Source organism: Haemorhous mexicanus, chromosome 2 (genome assembly GCF_027477595.1).
Source record: "Haemorhous mexicanus isolate bHaeMex1 chromosome 2, bHaeMex1.pri, whole genome shotgun sequence".
NCBI classification, from domain to species: domain Eukaryota; kingdom Metazoa; phylum Chordata; class Aves; order Passeriformes; family Fringillidae; genus Haemorhous; species Haemorhous mexicanus.
In genome coordinates, this window is record NC_082342.1 from 48,546,085 (window position 1) to 48,567,801 (window position 21,717).

The 21,717-nt window shown below is 43.6% G+C and overlaps 1 long non-coding RNA gene across 1 annotated transcript in view; it reads left to right on the top strand.

Annotated features, from left to right (window-relative positions):
* The window catches only part of LOC132323470 (uncharacterized), a 29,654-nt gene that overhangs the window by 4,659 nt on the left and 3,278 nt on the right, over positions 1-21,717 (top strand). The window contains exons 2-3 of the long non-coding RNA XR_009485352.1: positions 2,978-3,062; positions 19,154-19,407. This is a non-coding gene — a long non-coding RNA (uncharacterized LOC132323470). The remainder of the gene's footprint in view (positions 1-2,977; positions 3,063-19,153; positions 19,408-21,717) is intronic.

The window sequence follows — 21,717 nt, forward strand, 5'->3', positions numbered from 1 at the left end:
ATTTCATCAGACTGGCTGTAGACTGCCGTGTCCTTCTGCGCTCTGGGCAGGGGGGGACAAGCAAGGCTGTCAGCAGCAATGCTCAGTTGCTGTGGTGATGTTCCTCCTGGAGCAGGCAGCTGCAGCAAGTCCCCCACCCTGGTGGCACCTAGCCCAGGCTCTGGATGGACCTGTGGAGGCTTCCAGCTGATTTAATTGGTTCATTGTTCCCTGGTTTGATGTAATAAATTCATTGTTCCCCAGTTCAACTTAATTGAGTCATTGTTACCCGATTTAACTGACTGATTGCTGCCTGACTTGATTTAATTAATTACTGCCTGACTTGCTGAATAAGCAAGCTCCTGCTGCCAGCTGCCAGAACGGCTCATGGCTCCTAATCTGTGCTGTCTACCTCAGCCTCTGGTCCTATACCAACCTGCACTTCTCCTGGGACCTGCTGTCTGTTCTGCTCCAGCCACATCCTCTGTTACCTTCCCTTTTCTGTTCCCATAGCTTGTCCCCTACCCAAGGAGCTCCTCTAACTCACCCTCTAATTCTCCTTTCCATTCTCCTCTGATTTTTCCTGTCTTCAGCCCTGGGACTACCTCCACTTTTCCTCCTGGTGTTCTCACCACTGTGTCTCACAGCAGCTGTCCCTGCTTTGATTCCTCTAAAGCTGCTCTTGAGTTCCCCTGAAGCCTTTGTGTTTCACTTGTTTCATGCATGACAGATTGCCCTTCCTATAGCAGGATTTTTTTGTATCCTATTCTGCCCAGGAATCCTACAAAGGCATCAGCACTTGTCCAGTGCTCTCTTTCCTTCATTTCCACTACTTGCCTGTACCCATTTTTTTCTTCCTTTAAGGTATCATCCAGAAGCCCCTCCCTCCTCTTGTTGCATGTTATCTAGCATCCTCTAGGCTTTAGGCTCTTTTTAATTCGTTCCCTCCCCCAGATCCATTCACTTGCTTTGAGATTTCTGTGTTCACTGTAAGGGTATCTTCCCCGATTGCTCCTTCTCTTTAGCCTGTTGTTTTCACTTAAGATGTTCTGATGGTAGTTCAGGTTTCTTGCTGACTCTCTACTTTCTGGCCCTTACTTCATTCCCCAATCTCCCCAGATCTCTTTAATTTATCTTTCTGTGTTTCACTGTCTCTGTTCAGCAGAAACATGAGATACAGCTAAATCTTGTCCTCTTTTCTCTGCTGTTCTGCTCCACATTCCATCTGATATCAATCTGGGAGCAGGCACACACTTGTTCAAGCAGAGAATTACTGTTCTCCAAAGTAATTGTGTCAAGGTGTAAGTCTGAATTTATATTAATGCTCAGCATGAGCCCATACCTCTCCATGACCACTTCGGTTCAGTGCACAGAGATGAGGTCAGCTTTGCCCGTGCTGTCAGTCCAGTATGCACAACATCTTGTGTGAGCAGATATCCCTTCTGGCTTTGCATTGTCCAGGCCTTGTTGGCCATGACATACTTCCTGTTCATCTGCACTCTCTTTATTTATCCATTTTTCATTCTTATGTATTGGAAGAAGGCTCAGGAACGAGTGCTTGTCTCTCCAGTGTAAGCACCATCATTCAGTTGCCTGCTGGCATCTGGCTTCTGTATTCTGGTAACAGATACAGGGTGTTTCCTCTCCTTCCTCTGGCTCTCACTTTTTCACTGGTTTGTTGTTTTCTTGAAGAGAGAGTCTCACTGTCCACAAAGACACCTCTTTCCCCCTCAAGTCTTTAAGGAACCTTCACTCATAGAATCACAGAATCGTTTAGGTTGGAAAAGACCTCCAAGATCATCGAGTCCAACCTTTGACTGAGCACCGCTTTGTCAACTAAACCATAGCACGATGTGCCATGTCCGGTTGTTTCTCGAGAGCTTCCAGGGAGGGTGACTCCACCACCTCCTTGGGCAGCCTGTTCCAGTGCCTGACCACCCTTTCAGTGCAGAAACTTACACTGCATGGCTGAGGGTCTTCCATGTCACTTGCAGTGAGTTAATCTCTCTCTGCTTTTTTTTTTTTCATGCATGTAAAAGCCACTGTATTCCTAGGGCATTTTTGTTCAAACCCTTCTGGGTTTCATATGGCGGATTCCATTGATTTCAAATACCTAAAAACCTTGGAAGGTTTTCAGGAGCTCAGGAGAGCTCAGTCTTTGAGTTTTGGGGCTTGTTTTTTTGTTGGTGTCTTATGGATTCTTTGGTGGGATTTTTTTCTTTAAACTCAGTCACATTTCAGTTTATTTCTTTTTTTTACAGTCTCCTAAAACTGAGTGCAGTTCTCTTAAGTTTCTCCCAGCATGTTAGGGAGAATAATCAGCTTTTTTGTACCCTAGTTAATGCAACTCAGCCTTATTTCTGCTGCTCTAACATCCATTCTTTCCTCTCTATAGGCAATTCCCTTTGAATTCATCTTTGCAGTTCCTCTCCTGCTGTTAGCTTCTGCACATTTGTTAATTTACAGAGGCCATCAGACTTTGCAGATGATACAGATACTGGCAATCCCTCTCACATTACTGGGATATGAAGGTATGAGACCCAGTCCTGTTCCCATGAAAGCTGGTGCCAAACCTCCCATAAAATGTTATGAGAACAGGACTGGGCCTCAGAATCTTCATTCCATTCTCCGTGATGGCAATTAAAATAACATTAAAATTAGAAACAGAATTAGCAGGTGCCAGACTCTTCTTGTTATCTTCTATCTTCTGTGTTTGGTAAGACGTTTTTCTGATAGTGGTTGCATTCACTGAGTGCGTATATACAAAATATGAATGCTTCAGGCTTTTCATAGTGTGGAGCACATGTTAAGAAAAATTGAGGACTCTCTTCAATGTACAGTCTGCCTTTCCATTAGTAATTGCAAAGCACTCCCATGGCAAAACCAGTGCTGCATAGATGGCTAAACACTATTTGTGTCCTTTTACCTTTATTTGGTGTGAAGCATATAATCTTTTTCTAAAATGTTAATGACTGACTGAAGTTATTCCCTTTTTCAGCCCCACCCTGCACTTCAGCTAATTCTGCCCTTTGGGAAAACACTGATATGAAGCACACTTCCTTCAGAATTGAAGTTGGATCTGTGTAAGTAATCTAATCAGAATTTTCAATTGGTATAATTACAGTGATATAATTATCGTGTGTTAGTACTAATAAATACAAGAAATAAAATCCCAAAAGTTTTACAAGATTGTTTATGCAAGTAGTTTTATCTCAAACTGAGAAACAAACACAAAATCAGATGTGGAGACATTCTGATCCACTTGCATGCAGGAAAGAATTGCAGTGCATTGTGAGATGCTTGTCGCGATGCAGTCTTGAAAGGCAGAACTGGCTATGCACTGGGAGGTAGCTGAGGTCTCTTTTCTCCACATTTGGAAATCTGAAGAATTTTCTGTCTTCCTCTGTCTTAATCCAGTAGGTTTCCTTCTTCTGCATTTCAAATTACAGAGCTGTGGTGAAGGACACAGGACAACTTCTAACATGCCAACACATAGTTAACATGAGTACAGGGCGCTGAAAAGTCGGTATCCTACCCACATAACCTTAGAGATACATGTTAACAAAAAGACCTCTCCCTCCCATGCATGCTAAGAATACCGTCAGCAAATGTCACCACAGTACATTCAGGAGGTGAAAATTCTCCAGGTAAATAATGTTGGTAATTATGTTCTGTGTCTCTGGGCAGGGGTGGTTGAATAGCCCTAATTTGGAAAGTATTTGTTAGACTCTTCTGAAAGAAGGTCAAGAAGCAAGAGGGGCCTCATGAGGGGCATCTTGTAGAGGCCACATTTCAAAGGCTAGGTCAGGATGATGTTGGTGTGTTATGGGTTCTATGCTTTCTGTGGGTTCTGTGTTATGGGTTCTGCATAGATCTTAGAAAATTAATGAACATAGATAACAGCAGAATTTGGACAAAGGAGTTTAACTATTTGTATCTGCTTCTACTTTACAGCCAGTAAGAGACATGAATTTGGGAAAGAATATATAAATACAAAGCTATATAAGCATGCAAGTTGTCCATTTGCCTTACTGGCTCAGTCAGGCAGAGTAAATTATATAACCCTCTAGTTCAGCTGCTTCACTGTCACTGGATCCAGACTCACCACTAAAAAAAATGGTCTTCCTCTAAGATTTGCCTTTTATTTTCTACTCCAACTTTTTTTTTTCTGAAAAGCATTTACAATGTTTTATGCAGCTGTGCGAAGAACAGTGAACCATGTTCTATGGGACAGAGGCTCTGTAAATTAACCCTTAAATGTGAGCTGATAAAGGCCTACAGGATTTAGCCTTAGAAACACAGTGAGGGTGGAAACCTAAGAAATGCAGTGCAAGAGTCAAAATTTATTAGCTACTAAGTTCTCAAATGACTTGTCCCCTTTGAATGTTATTTTCTCTATGATTGTTTATAACCTGCATAATTCCATAGTGTCACTGCTTTCATATGTTCTTTATGCTTTTTTGTACACTTCAGCTGTGGAAGGCCATGGTTTCTATGGGCAAAAAGGATGATTGTGGTTAAAGTGTATTTATGGGCCTTTGACTGCCCCATCCCTTGGTAACTGCAGTTGCATATTCACTTTCAGAGGTATAATTAGTCATGAGAAAATAGTTAGAAGTATTATTGGTTACACTGACGTTTTCACTTTGTAAATGATCATGTCTGAGAAATGCTGTCATTTACCTTCCTATTGGAAGTGTCACAACTAATGTCAATCTTCAGAGCTCCAGGTGTACATTTTCCTTAATGCCTCTGGGGCACTGAGGGTCTGACATGGATGTTTCCATAAATCCTCAAAATCATTCACAGGGACCATTGAATAAGCGGGTAACCTATCTACATGTTTGCAGAAACAAGCCTTAATGAGTAAATGACATCAATCTCAAGCCAATGTGATAGAAATGCACAAGTATCAATGCTGTCCTCGTGTGCCAAATATTCCTTAATATCTTTGGCCAGGTTGGAAAAATGGAAAAATGGCTTCCTGCTGGTACAAAATGGAAACCTCAGCAGTAATTAATATTTTTCGTCATGTCTTAAAGGACGCATTCTCCATTAATTTGCTGCCTACTCCCAGACTTCCAAGTTGAAAAAGGAGCAGGCTCTCCCAGAACTTCCCATGTCTCCCCAGGCAGCTGGGCCAAGGATCCTATGTTGTCTCTATCTTAAAAGATGCTGAGCTTCCAAAACATGGCAAGGGCTTTTCATTTACTGGCTGTTTAAAATAACTAATTCACATTACCTTCCTCCTCACGTCCCTTGCATCGTAGCAATGAAATGAGAGGGCAGGTAAAAGCTTGCCTTGAAAACATTATGTTTAACTGTGATGAGGCCCATGGAACTCCAGGGGGGGTCTCATGGCTCATATCCTTCCAAGTCCTCTTTCTCTGCTCCCACATATCATGCTGCTTCTCACTTGGGGTGTGTCACTGGTCTTTGCACCTTCTAGGCCAAGAAGGTGTTTTTCCCTGTTCTCACAAGCATTTTGATTATCTAGGCAGTTCAACAAGCAGTGGCAAAATAATAATGAGTTTCCATGAGTTACTCCAAATGGATTGTGACTTTGATTTAATGATTTGCAACAATGGAGTGCAAGATTTTGCTATGTCAGCTACTGGATTAGAGCAGGAGTCATTCCCAGCACATGCCCACAGGAGCATCTCCAATGTGAAATGCTTTAATCATTCCTCAGTTTACAAACTGAGTAAATGTGACTCAGCAACATGAGCAGAAAGCTAGCAGCATTTTCCTGCTCAAGCACCATTGTCCCCAGACCCACCACTTGCCTAACTTTTGAAAAAATTAAGTTATGGAGATGAGTTAAGGTCTTGACAAACCTCCCCTCTTCCTTTCAGGAGAGAATCACTAAGTTAGGCTGCCAGTTGCTGCAGAAAGAGAAAGGAGGAAGGGATTTTTCCAGCTTTCATCCCTCCTGCGTTAACTCTCTGTTCTCATCAATTGAAGACACTGAGATAATCTTTCCTCTAGTGCCGGAATCCCCAGATGGGTAGGTCAAGGTAGTCAAGCCAGTTTTGTCAGAATAGTCCCAGTTCAAATCACAGCCTTTCTTTAATTTGGTCAGGTACAACTCATACCTCATGGTCTGTATGAGATCCTACCTGAAGAAGTAAGAAATATACTCTTTGCCCCACAGGACATAATTACAGTAATCCCATGGGGTGTCCCTCTATCCCCTGGGCTGCTGTGAGAGACATGGTGCTGAGATCAGCCAGCGACTCTTAGCACCCTGCTGAGCCCATTAGTATTATCTAAGAGTTTTCATTCAGCCAACACTATTGACTTTCAGTGGCCAGTGAGTGCCTCTCATCTAACTCCTGCTCAGCAGAATGGGATGGTCTCTGCTTAGCCAGTGTCTCCCATCAGACACTCCAGTTAGGATTACACCTAGGGACAGCCTATCCCATCAAAAACCACCTCAGGCCACAGCTGTTCCTAGGTAACCATGGGCTAACATGCCAACCTGCTCCCCCTGTCCAGATGCCCATCCAGCCTTCTCCTCTCTTCTTCACCAGTGTGGCCAGAGAGACGTCAACTCAGTAGGCAGAGTTTGAGCAATGCAGGACAGTCATACCCTCTGCTTTGCCTGGTTTGGCATGATGACATTATTTTCTGGGGCAGCAGGAAGATCTAGGGAGCACCTGTGGTTCATGACGGAAGCAATCGCCAATTTTTTCTGCTGCTTTGGGTGCATGTCTGTGTAGTAATCTGCAGTGTGGGGATTACCAAACTGACTCAGGTCATGGGAAGCCTTGTCCCATGACACAAAGGTCCCCACTGAGTCTGTGCTAGACACGTTTAGGTTACAGGAGAACCTCTTTCTTCACCATCCAGCAAACCAGTTTTTCTCCTAAGGAAGGACTCATCCCATTTATCCCAGCCTTCTGCCAAACGATGAATGGACTCCTGCTTACCTTGTCCTGACAGTCATCCCCTTTGTTTTGTGCACTGGCTAACATCTCTGAAATTCTGGCGCTCAGCAGTTTGGATGTTTTGGATTGGTTTTAGTGGATGAGATAACACAGCCTGACTATGACCTCCTATGGCTGCAAACCTCCAGCCTCATGGGTGTCCTCTCACTATGGAATCTTCCTGCCTTGCTGTGTAGAGCAAAGAAGGAAGGTCACCCTTTGGAAACTGCCTTCTGTTCTTCCTTCCCTCACTGCAAGCAGCAATATTGTTGTCCTTCCACCATGGTCAAGGTGTGCTGTGGCTGCAGGGGAGGAAAGATTTGCCTCTTAGCTGTGAAACCAGATTTGCTTTGGTTGTAGATTATTCTCCACCTAGTGAAAACAGTCAGGAAATGTGTTTTGGGCTATGGAGTTCAGCTTCTCTGTACAAGATTTTCAGCCACTCATCTTGGCTGGGATTGGAGAGATAGGAGAGAGGGGAGAGACCATCAACTGAATGGAATCACCAAATTGCTCCTGACATAAAACATGTGAAAAAATCCATATGAAAGCCAAGTGAAAGGCAGACACAAAGAAATGTTATGCTGTGCTCTGTTTATCTGTGTGGTCTTCTGCCACAGGATAGGAAGACTAGAAAAAAGGGACAGGCAAGTATGAAATTAGATTGGCAGCCATCAATGGCCATTAAGTGTCCATTAAAATGGACACTTAATAATGTGTAGAAGAACTGACTCAGATTTTGATGCTGTCTTTTAATTTAGGATCGATGCCTGTGTAGATTACGTGGCACATTTGCCAGATGAGTTCTCATAGAATATAGATGTTAATAGAGCGGATAATTATTTGTATTTTGTGCCAAGCCAAAAGCCATGTTATGGAAAGGTTTTAAATGCAAGTTTAACAAAATTATTCAAATGCAGAAATGAGAACAGGAAGATTTATCAATGTGTAAAAGATGATTCACATCTAACTCAAGATTGCTTCCTTTTTTATGTGAGTTGCTTTAAATTTAACAAAGAAAATCCTCTAACAGTAGTTTTCAACCTGGGCAGGCGAAGGCTTCAGCTATTGAAAAAACAGAAAGAATATGCAAATAGTCCCCAGTGGGAGTTTTGGAGGGTAAGATCTGCTGACACTTAGCCACATCCCTGTTCTGGTGTTTCCTCGTCTCCCTGCAGAAGATGGGGCTTCTGAAAGCAAGCTCTTTTCTGGGCTGTTTCCCTGTGCTGCAGGGCTGATGCATTGCTCTGAGGTGCTCAGGGTATGAGGGGGAAGCAGGGTGCCTATGAAGCCTTTTAGCTCTTCACAAGCATAAACGTTTCTGTTTAACTTCCAGAATCCCTCTTCCCTCAGGGGAAACTGCTGCTTGTTTCTCTTTTTCCAGTGGATGTGAGAGCAGGCCTGTAATTACTGGCACTCCCTTTCAGTGGAGGCATTTTTCTTGGTTTAAGAGATTCTGAATTTTTAAAAAGGAAACATGAGACTGTTTCGTTAAACTTTCTGTATGTTATGTGAGCAGAGGAATTTTCTGCACACATTTTATATCATCAGAGCCTTGAACATGAGTGATTTCTTCTTTACCCAGTACTTCATGTACAACTTTGCTCTTTCTTCAGCCATGAAATAGCCATACCAATGAGAAAACAAAAGTCATTGCCTACCTATAAAACTAATAGTAAATTTGCAAAATCAGAGTACAAAGCAGAGCTAAATAGCTGCTCTTTCCCTCTTTTTATGAGAGATGAGTCTTGCACATAAAATCCACATCCCAACTGTAAGCAGGGAGGAGAGCTGCAATGCACAAACATCCAGAGGACTGGGGTTGTCAGGTGCCTCTGTGATGTTTCCCAGCATGGCCCATACCCTACGAGGACAATCCTTATCCAGCAGCCCAAGACCCAGCTGCTGCAAGCACTTGAGAGTCTCACCTCCAGGAGGGACTCTGCCTTCTTCTGGGGTGCAGAGCCATGGCTGACACAGGCAGCTGCTGGGTCAGCAAAAGGACTGAAATTCGTGCCTCCAAAACCTGTGCCATGGACCATGCCACAAGCTACACAGGAGTAGAAACTATTTTCTCGTCTTGATGGTTTGCTACCTAGAGTCACATTCTGTCAAATAGTGCCAAGACCTATCTTTCCACTTCCGCTCTTCCCTCAAGGAGCCTATTTTATTTTCCCTTTCTTCCATTAAAAAAAGAAAAATTGTCCTGAAAACAGCCTTACTGAAGTGGATACAATCCAACTAAAGCCCAACCTCTGAAACATCAGATTTCCCCCCCATCTTTGAGGGCATTCAGGTCCTCCCTATGCTAAGCACTGGGGCTCTGAGTCCATCTCATCAGCATGTAGTGGAGTTCAGAGAGGGAATTGGACCGGCTTTTGTTTCATATGCCTCTGTGGCTTTGTGGTGACACAGATCACCTCCCATGTATTGGCAATGCAGAGGCCTTCCATACCCTGTTGGGAAATCACACATCCGCTTGGTTTCCCTGCTCAGTTTCCCAGCCTAACCCCAGAGAACAGGTGTTCCCTGGGACTTTTCCTTGGGGGACCCTGTGGCATGAGGCAGGAAGGAGTTTTGAGAAAGAAAACTTTACATGAGCTACTTATGTATGACATTGATGCCCTTTCCAAAGTCAGGGTGGTACTTAAACCTTGGCATTGGCTGGCTGGGGGCTGGTGGTGCCACTCAGCTTGTACCTACAGGCTTCCAGACTGCTCTGGAGCACTCCAAGTTCTCATCCACAGCTCTTGTCCTGCAGGTCACAATCTCCCAAGGTAAAACCTTGGCGCAGAGCACCCTGATCCCTGTGGGCCTGGTGGAAAGTTTGCACTAATTGAAAGAATAATGGCACATATCAGACCCATAGTGAGGAGGGACCAAAGGAACTTACTGAAGAAAGTAAATCCTAACAAGTATGGGATACTAATTTTAAGCAGTAATTCACACATTACTTAGTGCTTAAGGGCAAAATTCATGCCACCCAAGATACTTTCCTAAGTTTGCAATGCACGGCATTTGCAACAGAGTATATAAGTACATTTTAACACTTTTAATGTCCACAAAGATGTCCCTGTAACCCATACCACATCAGACATTGGCAAGGCAACAGCATGATGTGGGAATACATATTAGTGTTGTAAAGAAGATTCCAGAGGAGACCCATTCCCTCCCAGAGGGGTCCAGGCTGCCATTACAACCACATTGAGCAAGAAGTAGGCGGAGATGTCCATTAACCCCTTAATTAAGTGCTGAGATGGCAGTCACAAGTCAGGGTGTGTCCAGATGAACTGTAAGGAGCAGGAATCCCATTTGAACCCCGCTGGGCTGTGGACAGTACCTGTGGTAACCAGCACCGAGTTTAGATGCAGCTTTCCATTTCTGGAACTTAAAGAAGCTGATGGTGATTAAGCAGCCAAATCTGCCATCAGGAGGCAGAAATTTCTGTTTTGGAGCATGGAGGAGTCAATCTGAGTGCCCTAACATCAAGCAGCTGTCAGCACAGGACAAGGAGACAGACTTAAAGGCACCTTTGCCACAAGACCGCTCTGGTTTTATCACAAATCCTTTTCTTTGTTGCCCAGTTACAAGCAAAATGTAACTATAAATTCTGCCGCTGTCTGTCCTGCCAGAGCTGTGTGCTGCAGGAGACCACAGGAAATCAGATGGGGTTTATCCCACCTGCCAATGCAGAGATGGCAATAGATGGTGATGGTCGACAAAGCTGGTTTTTTTAGCATCTTCTCCATAGCCTCCCATTTCCTGGCCGTTTGACCCAACAGGGGGACAAATGACATTGCCAGCCATCCCCAAAGAGTTTGGTAGAAGAACACAAGGTGACTGAGCTGCTCTGCCCAGTCATGGCCACAGGAGTAGTCAAGGTTGTTCTCTCATACAAGGACTGAAGTGTCCCAAGGCAGGGGTGTTCCTTGGCCCAATGGGTTGCTTTGGCAGGTGAATGGTACTTGGCTGGCAGGTGCTGCAACACCTCAGGTCAGCAATCTGTACCCAGATCTCAGCCATCCCCTGCTGATCGTAGCCAAGACAGCATCCCATAAGAAGAAACTCTGGGAAAAAGTTAATGGATGTACAGAAGAAGAGTAGAAATGTAGAAACATTATCTAGAACTGGACTGTCAACATCCCTGGCTCATCACAATCCAAGTTTTCTTGAGACCCTCACCAACAACCTCTCTCAGCATTAGCAGGAGCTAAATATGTGGGAAAGAAAAAAATAAAGTATCTCAAGAATCAAATTGCCATCCCAGCTAGAAGGCAAAGAATATATGTCATGAGATAAATCTATTTGTATAGAACAATGTGCAAAAGTGAAACCATTTTCTAACAAACATCAGTGCAAATTTCAAACACTGAGTTTTCATCTTTAGTTCTTTTCTCCTCCCTTTGTTCTTTCTTCTCCATTTTCCCATCTTAATTTCATTTTGGTAAATATTTCTCCCTGTTGCTCAGATAACCGTATCTGATTGCAGAGACTTGAAGCGTAACCGATGATGAAAGACGACCTGAGGGATATCGGAGTGCACACACCACAGGGGTGTGGACACAAATCCCTGAAATATGCTAGCAGTATGACCAGAGTCGTTCTACCTGTAGGTTAAGTCAAGATAAGAACTTGCCTGTTGGTTGCACACACAGGATTAGACAAAACCAATTCTTCATGCTTGTTAAAAATCCACCTGGACTGTTGGCTTGAGATGGAGCTGATGCTGAGGTTGGGGGTGAAGGGGAGCCTCATGTGTCTTTTGACACAAAATTTGACCCTCTATCCCAATGGTGCCCTCCCAGCTGTGAGAGTGGGAACAAAGGGTTAGCCCTACCAGCCAAGACCAGGGGTTTTGCCCCAAGTGGGCTTTTCAGTTCAGGGCTGGTACTGTTGCAGCAGGTTCTCCTGCACCGGGCTCATAGGTACTTCTGCCTCTTCATGGCAGGCTTCAGTGTCACCTGCAGCTCAAGGTCACTGCTGGGTGCTGGTGGCAGTGAGGGAGGTGGCTGCCCTAATCAGCAGCCAGCGCTCTAGGGGGTTACATGAAGACAGTGGAACACATCTGCTCCAGGCACCGGCAGTGAGGCATGCGGGGAGTGGATGACTAATACCCCCGCAATGGCCTACTTAGAGCCGGGGTGGCTTCATCACCTGCTGCTCTGGTGGGTCCCCACAGCACCAATGGGCAGGGGAGAAGGACGACCTCTTCCTGGAGTGGAGGGTAGGTGAAAAAGCCTCCCCTCGCTCAAAGATGCTGAGCAGGGTTTGCCTGTTCATACATGAGGAGGGCTTAGATTTCACAAGAAAGAGATAATCAGAAAATAATGCTGCAGCATGCAATCTAGCACTTCTTGCACTTCTTCCTCAACACTTTCATACAGAACCTTCTTAGAAATTATTTACAAATACCAAGCAAAGTCGAAGGCACAGCCATGCAATGCTGATCATCGGTTTGCAGGATTTTATGAGTGATAAATGATGATAGATACCCTCTTTGTAAAGTCAAGGCTGCTTGTGTCACCTGGTGAGTACGAAGATCTCTGCAAACAGCACAGGCAAGCAGAAGAGGTCAAATCAAAACCAGCTCCCACAGTGCATTATTAATCCTGCAGATTGTGCACAGTGGAAATAAAGTCATCTTAATGTAGCCAAATGCTCTAATATAAAGAACTAATTAAAAAACCCTCCCAAACTATTATAACAAATAGAAAGTGTTCTTGACAATGAAAGCTTGCATGGTTTTACCCCAGACCTCTGACTTTCAGATGCTGGCAGTACTGGAGCAGTGCCAGGTGTGTGTACCCCTTTGCCATCACATGGCTCCTCCAGTCTAGTCCAGGCAGGGTGTGTCCTGCCCCTCCACAGCTGGAGTGTGGACAGGCCCTGATGAAGAGCATCTCTGCCTGGGTATCTTGTGAGTTTGAGAGGCTCAGGTGTCAAAGGGAAGTCTCAGTGGAAAGCTATGGCCATAGACATGCTATTTTTAACAGTTTAAAGCTATTTAATATTTAACCACTCAGTTCACCTCTCCCTTCAGGTCTGTACCACTAGCATTAATGCAGCGATTGTTCAAGTATTTAAACTTTCCTTGTTAACAATCAGCTCAGGAACTGAAAACACATTGTGGATCCATAATATCTCACTCTCCATCAGGTGTTAAGATGTCATGGGACAACTGCTGGGGTTTTGCAGACTTTTTGGACCCATTTTTATGCTGAAATTCCTTATGGTGAGGCCATTGATTGGGCTGTGCAGCAGGTATCTGCTGCCAGCAGTGACACAGCGGAGTGCAGGGCTCATCCATCAGAGCAAAGGGAAGGAAGCCCTCCTCTAAATGAGGCCATGTTTGTGCCACAGCAACAGATATGCACAGGCAGGGAAGATTTTTTTTCTGTACATGCATGGGGCCAGGGCCTTGGCCATAGCTTGCAGCTGGCAGGGAACAAGCAGCTCCTGGCTTAGGAGGAAAGCAGGGAATGGAGGATGACTCACAGCCCAGCCCAGCCCAGTCCAGTCCACCCTCCCTGCCAGCCACAGGTGCTGGGCAGCAGATTTCAGAGAGGAAGAAAAGGACAAAGCGACTCATCATCCACTCCTGCTTCTCCACTGATTCACTCTTTGCTCATCTAAACAGGGCTGAAAATAACAGCATGCAAAAGGAAGGGCAAGAGGTGCAAGCAGCCCAGGTGGGAGGTCTGAACGTAACAGAGTTTGGCTGGGACCACCACTGAGCATGGTGTAGACCGCTCTGGCATGGCAGAAAATCAGTCTGAGGACTGGGAAAAGACACACATTATCTTCACTCCTCTTAAAACAGAAGTGAGCATTGATATGATGTGATTTAATAGAGGCTAAAGATGTTAGCCTTAATTAACTGGAGTGTGAGGTCCTGGTCTGGACATAGTACATGCAGACCTGGACTAAGTGAGAAGCATTCAAGGAGCACAAGAATCAAGAGAATTATACACCAAGGGATTCAAAATTAAAAACATGGCTCATTTAGTCCAAGGAAAGAATATTTCCAGAACAGAGATGGAAACAATCCTCAAACACATACAGCCTTCTTGAGAAAATGATTGTTTCATATTATCTGTAGACAAAGACATGAAGAAATCAATTTTCCTTCTGCAACAAAGAGTCCTTTGACAACCCACTAGGGAACATTTCCAAGATGTACAAGGCGTGGAGTGTGGGGAGAGGCTGGAGAATCCCTTTCCAGAGAGATTTTCTAGGAGTCCTTAGACAAACCTGGGTATGATGTTTTGCTGCACTGAGTGGCTGTGGTGGGGGCCCAGTAGGGCTCCCTGGCCTCAGGGTGTCTCAGTATAGAGAGGGAACCCAGCAATCCTGCCAGGTCTCCCCCTGGCTAACATTTCGTCGCCTCAAACATGGCATTAAGTATTCTTGGCAAGAGTTGTTACTTGGCTTGAACAAGCATTTGATAAGATCCATAAAGCTAAACACAGATTACTGCTCTATAAGAAAGTGTTGAACAGCAAATATGCCCCACTTTCTATGATCTAAACCATGTTAATTCTCTAAACACAATTCATAACACATCTGGACCCAACTATTTCCATCTACTTATAGACAGTGTTAAGTGAGCTACTGTTTTAATTTTGCTGAGCCAGACAGAGATAATACCCCCAGGAAACAATTTAAGTCTGTAAAAAGGATAATGTAGGTTGCTAAGTGATAATGATTTGCAAAACATAAATACTTACACAAAGGAAGTGATTAATTCAGGACATTCTTTATATATCACTACTGTAATCTTTTCAGCTGCAGCCCATTATGTACCCTTATCTCACAGCATATTCACTTTGTTTTACAACCAATCCTTTTAATCTGCCAGGTTTTTTCAAATTCACATCTTTTATTTACCCAGCCTTTTGCCTGCTGTAGCCATCCTCACGTGGAATGACACCCATGGACCCATCACACACAGGATTGGAGACGTTTGCACTTGGACACCAAAGAGAGGTTCAAACAATGTTTCCAGTACCAGTGTACTGTCCAACACGGGTAGCTGAGCAAATCTCTATTTGTCATCATCCATGGAGGAGCTGGTGGTGCAGAGTCCATCTGCAAACATAGCACCTATCTGTTACTTATTAATTCCTGCACAGCAACATTCTGCCCTTTGCCTTAGATGAAGACACTGGAGATGAGAGGCTGTAAATCTAAGGTGAAAGGACTGACACTTGCAGGAAGTGGAGAGTGTTGTCACCAATTTAAATATGTCTGCTATTTATACTGTCTTACATGCAGTGACCAGGGAACAGCATTCAGATCTTCCATGGGAATATTGTTCCCAGCCCCTAAATGCCAAATTGCTGCTCATGGAAATGAGAAGCACAGGAGCTCCACAACTCCTTGGCCCCATTAGTACTTACCTCAGACAATGGCCTGAAGGTTTGCTAATTCTTGAAAAACTGCAATCTTGTTGAAACCTTCATTTTGTTTTATGACAGTCTTGTCATTTTAGTCTGCATGACATTGTTTACCCTGTAAAATGCTGCCCCCTGAAGCAGATGCCTCCTGCAAGGAATGAGCATGACCAGCCCATGGCATCCCCAGCTCCCTGCCCAACTGTTGGGGTTGACTGGCTCCTACTTGCTCTCTGCTGCCTTTAAAGTGATGTGAATCCACTGACAGCAACTTTCACCAAGGCTCCTTCCAATACTGTCTCTCCCATCATCTCTCTAAGGAAGCATTGAGATGACCTTCCATAAAATCGGGGAAAGGCAGTAAAACCTGCTATTTACACTCTCCTGGTTTTGCATATTTTTTCTGATGTTCCAGCAGTCTCCCCACTAGTTTTACATCCATTTCCTGTTTCCCTCTTCAGTTCTCTCATCTGTCATAGCCTCAGTGTTGACAGTGATTCGGCCTTCCCTGGTTATTTCAACATGCCTCTGTCTTGACTTTATTTCCTATTTCCTTCACAGCTTCCCCTTTGTAAAAGTTATGAGTATCTGCTCTTGTGATTTCTTTATTAGTTTGTGCAATGGAGATGTCCCGGCAGCCCTGGGTTGCTCATACCCTTCTGGAAACTGTCGTATTATGTATTGTTTGTGTAGCTTAACCATGCTTCCAAAATGCCCACCACCACTCTATATTGGATTGCTTCCTTGAATATTTTTCTTGTTTACAGTAAGTTTGGGGTTGGGGTTTTTTTGTGGGGTTTTTTTTGGGTTTTTTTGGTGTTTTTTTGTTTTGTTTTGTTTTCTTTGTACAATGACCTAAAATGCTCCCTTTGGAAACCACCTTCTCAGAGCTAGACTTTATTTACTATGATCAATGTCACTCCACCTTTTTCTTCATTTTCCTCTTGGTCTCTTTAGATAAACTAATTTGTGGCTGCATGAGCATGGGGTGTATCCTTATATTAAGCATTAGGCATGTTGTATATTTTAATTGTTTCTAATTTGCATGTTTATAGGGATCAAGGATCTCTGATTTGTACTAATGGTATCTGTGTAATCTCCAAGAGGCGTGTATCAATCCTTTCCTAAAAGAACTCAAAGACCTCTGCAACTGCTCTAAATAACTTGTTCAGTTGCTTAACTTACACTTGGGAAGACTTTTTAAAAAAATCTAAGCTGTGGATCAAACTTGTATTTGCAGCTTGATACTTGTATTTGCAGCTACGGCAAGCTTCCTACAATCTTGTAAAAGTTTGAAAAATATTATTTAATCTATTTCATAAGCAATGAGCCCAAGAGTGTAGGTAAGTATGTGAAGATGGTCTCCATGCCCACAAAAAGGAACAAAGCTCAAGATCAAGCAAACAGTTAAAATAACTGTCAGCCAAAATCATGAGCATCAGAAGGAGATGTGGGAGGCTGAGCAGCAGGTGATAAATCTGCTGGTCTTGGGCTGACCCGGGATTGGATCCCAATCAAGATTTCTTAACTTTCCATGCTCAGGGCTGAGGCCATGGCTTGAGTAAGTGACCTCTGCTAAGGTGCCACCCTCAGATCAGACTCCTGTGCTGGTCTTGCAGCCATTTCCTCTGCCATCTCCAATCCTCTTCCCCTGCGGGGGCGGTGCATGACCCAGAGCACTGCCAGCTTCCACCAAGGGAAAAATGGGAATGCAAAGATGCAGTTGAGCATTAAGTAGGCAACTGGAAAATGAAGGAGAGTGTAAAGGACAAACAGGCATGGATTAACAAAATTACAAGTATGGGGTAGTAGGGCAGGAACTGTATAAAGGTACAAATGCAAGCTAGGAGAAGGCACAAAGCAAGAAGAAACTGAGTAGGCCAGGACCATTGCCTGTCCTCCTGGGCAGTGAAGGCAGATGCTGACACAGATCTGAGGACTCCCCAGTGCAGCCTCCCTCAGTCTGGGCTGTGCTCAGGGTGTTGTTCAGCCCTGTGCTGTCTGTGGTGTCATATATGAAATTGCCAGAGGTGAAAATATACTGTCATAAAATTCTCCCCTAATAAATTTCCCTTCATTAAGTCAGCTTGCATTTTAATTGTGGAGACTATACTTTCTCCACCCAGTTACTGTGGTTTTCCCAGGTATGTAAATTGGGGATTTTAGCCAAGGGTGGAATTGTGTTTGGTTCCATTCCAAACCTTCACAAAAGTAGAAGCATGTATTCGGCATTTCATAATTTCCTCACAAAAGGAATAAAAAAAGAGGAAGAGCTGTCACAGATTTGCCATAAGAGCTTTCTCCAGGTAAAATTGTTGGATATACCACTAAAAAAACACCTGAAAATAATAGTTCAAGCAACAAAAATAAAAACTCTCCTTGAGAAAACCATGACTTGAAGGACAGTATTTGCCAAACAGGCCTGGAAACAGGCAAAAATGTATCCCATTGCTGGGTGGTAGAAAGAAAGAATATGAAGTGAGAGCTGGAGGGAACAAGGGCTCAGAAAAGCTACATCAGTGAGCACTGGTACATCCAACACACATCACCTGTGTGAGGTCTCTGCTTCTCAGGGAGGATGCAAGGAGTTGAAAAGGCAACAGGCAGGAGCTGAAAAGGAGTTGAAAAGGCAACTGGGAGACCTGCCCTGTGAGGGTAAAAAAAGCAATATAATCTCCCACATTACAGGGACTCTGCTGACCACAAGGGTCCTGCTTCTACTGCCCCATGCCTTCCAGACCCAAACATAAAATCCCTGGGGTCTAAAAAGGCCTTCTGCCAATAACTTTGCTTTAAGGCTCACAGAGCAGCTGATCACCAATGATCTCAGCAAGTACCAAGTTGACAGGTAAATACTGAGTCAGACATAAAATAGGGAGCAGCTTCATCTTGGAACCTACCATGAGATTAAATTGGAGAATTCAAACATTGCTGTCAACAGGGAGGATTAGGAAAAGGCTGCGTTTGCACTCCTGCACCTGCAGCACACAGCACTGTCCTGGGAGGAATGTGAGTCAGAGAAGTTTCTGCCAATGGGCTGCTGGGCTGTGCCTGGGGAACTGCAATGGGAATGACCAAAACACACCCTTGAGACACCAGCCATGATGAAACACGGTCCAGATGGCCAGATTCTGAGTTTAGATCCAATCTACTGAGTGGAAATAATCAGTATTCATCACAAAGAGTTTGCTTGTAGAGGCTGGAGTGGGAGGTTGGTACAGCATTTAATCCCCATGTGTAGCTTTGAAATGAAAGATGATCCTCTCAGCAGCTGAGAAGCATCAGTAATGGAGGGTCACTACAAGAAACTAATGTGGGAAGAGAGGTGGATGGTGAATGGACAATTCAAAGGCAAGCTTAAAAAATGGAAAAAGAAGAAATACAACAAAGTATAGAATATGGCTCATGAGCTCATATGGCTACATGAGCTTGGAAGTCATGCAAAGGATCATAAATTTTTAGAAAAGGGTGGCTAAGGTTTTGCTTCCCTCAGAGAAACTTCTTGAGGAAATGCACACTAAAAGGATGAGAAGCAACCAGAATAACACTGTTTCAGTGCCACTATTGAAGACAAGCTCTCTGAGTGTTGCCAAAAGTAAGAGACAGCTGTGGACAAACCAGTCTTCCCATGGTAGCTGGGTTTTATTCAGTTCTGGTCTTTGTGCTTTCCTGCTATAAACAAGGTGATTGTGTGTTGTTCTAGAAGTGTCTCAACATTGCTTTAATTAGGCAGCTTACAAATTATGTGGCTTTTAAATTACTCATAAATCATGAGCATGGTCATGTTAAAGCCCTCCTTGTAGGCTCTAACATCCAGTGATGATCACCTCTACATTTTAACAAAAATTTCAGAACCTTTGACACGACCACCAGAGGAAAGTCCTGCAACCATACACATCCTGGCAAAAGAGCCCCCATGCTGCTGAGGGATGAATATTTACATCATGGAAAGTTCTCCAGCTTTCCTCAGACTGAAGTCATGCCATCAAGTAGATGGCAGCTGGCAGTAACCCACATCAGCGAAAATCAGAAAAGCTGCAGCAGGGATCACAGAAAAGAGCTTGGACCAGCACAGCACCAGGGCAGATGGATATCAGCTATTACAGGTAAACTATCTTGGAAGGAAAAAATTGATTTTATAGGTGAATAGTCCAAGTTTGTTAGCCTGAAAAATGGGTAAATGAGGATGAGCTGTTAACATCCATTGCCAGCTCTGCAACAGGCTGTGGCTGGCTTCCCAGGAGCTGGGCAGACTGGCCTATACAGGCAGTACAGCCAAAAGCCCTTTGCTACAGAAACAGGGCAGCAAGCCATGCTGGAGGCCAGCACAGACTGAGCTGGCCTAACAAACAGAACAAATCCCAGGGCTGTGAGCAAGGCTGCCCACATCGCCTGTTTACTGACCTGCACCAGCACGGCCAGCAGCAGTGTGCCAGAGCAAAGTCCTTCTGGCAACAGGCAAGAAACTCACCTGCAGCTCACAGGAGAGGTGGCAGCTGGGAGTTACATTTTGTTTTGCTCTTCACAGGCATGGGGACAGGACTGCCAACAGGGTGGACATGGCAGTAACTACCCGAGGCTAGTCAGTGGCCACTGTCTGGCCAGTTGTTTCAGAGCGTTTTATGGCAGCACGCTCCAGAGGAGTCTGGACTGTAGTTTTTAAGAGACTTGAAACCAAAAGCTATATTGAGATGCAGTAAGCACTGTTTACATAGTGCAACAAACATGCACCTACCTCCTTTTTACTGATGATTAAATATGTTTGCATTAATACCTACCTACTGGTTTTCCCTTATAATAAACTATTAGGACACTAAGATCAGATTAAATCTGATTTTGTTTGTCATAACATAAATAATACCTGCATCTTCCTAAGAAAAATTGTATTTATTTTTTCTCTGCTGTCATATCCTCATTTTTAATAGTTTTTGTTTTGTAAACAACACACTGGAGTAGTATGAGATGTCTCAGCAACTGAAGCTGTATTCAGACTTCTGTAATCACCTTTTACTGTGCACTGATACAGATACTGATAGAGGGGAGATTATGTTTGTAGTTAACTTTTCTTTCTAAAGAAGGAAAATCAAAAGCAATATTCCAATAATATTTCTGGTTTGTAGAAGTACAAAATGTGACTTCATGCTACTCCATAAAATTCAGTACCACATGGACAACAGGCATACTCATTTCATGAAATCACTTGGCTATGCAATTTGCTGTCTCCAGTAGCCCGTGTGTTTGAAATGGCACAATTACATCTTTCCATTACTGCATGGCTTTGAGCAATATCAGAAAATCTGGTTCTGTGGTTGCAAGATGCTCTGGAATGTGGAAAACTACACACTTCTGTGACTGCTGCCTTTGTGCCTGGCAATTCCAGAGATATGTTTTTAACTGCACAGAAATACTTTCTATATTACTACTAAGGACTTAGTATGCAGATTTCACCCCATGAAGTAGGATTTATATAAAAAACAACAACATGCTCCACATCAACCACAGCTTGCAGTAAAGCTGACTCATAAACAACCTCATTTTTTCAGTAATATCAGAGTCACAGTGAGGATTTTTCCAGCCTCATCACTTTCTTCTTGGGCTGCCCAAAAATGCCCCCATTGTATTCCTTAGGAGCATTACCTGTTTAAGCAGAACAAGAACAAGCAACCATGGCTTGATGTGGAAAGTAGGTACTGTTATGGTATTGGAAAAATTAGTGCAAGACTTGATGTTGAAGTTTAAACACATTGCAAATGGAAAGAAGGGTTTTCATAGTCCTTTAAATTACCAAGCCTTTTTAATGTTTTCCATTGGAAAACCTTTCCATTGGGATGACACAGAGGTGTTGGACCCTTGTGGAGGCCTTGAGCAGTCTGTTAAAACTACAACAGTATTATCATCTAGGCTTAAGCTAAACAGATCAAACATTCAATTTAGGGCAAATTTACAGCTCTTATTGTATAGAATCTTCTAAAAAAATTAAGTTCAGCATAAAGCTTTCCTATATCCACATGAAATTAAGTTAACTTTTAAGTTAACTTTTCCATGTTAGACTATATTCTAAACATAGATAAGTACCCATAGATAAAAGGAAACAGGTTTCTGAATGATTCTGATCTGAAACATCTCTGCTTCTTGTGAAAACAGGTGTGAAATGCAGGTAGCTGGAAGGAGTGTACCAAGACACGTGTTAAAATCTCCATTTCACACCCACATTCAAGAAGAAATCTCATGCACACTGAGTACTCTTTTATTCCAAGCATCTCTCTATTTACATGTCTGGTGAAGGACAATCCATCCTTGCAAGCCCATGGAGCATTTCTTTGAATATGTTAAGGAAATAAGTTGTACTGCTCTATAGAAAACTAGAACACTGCCAGTTTCTTATGATCTCCCGTTTATAATAGAACCAAGAGGTT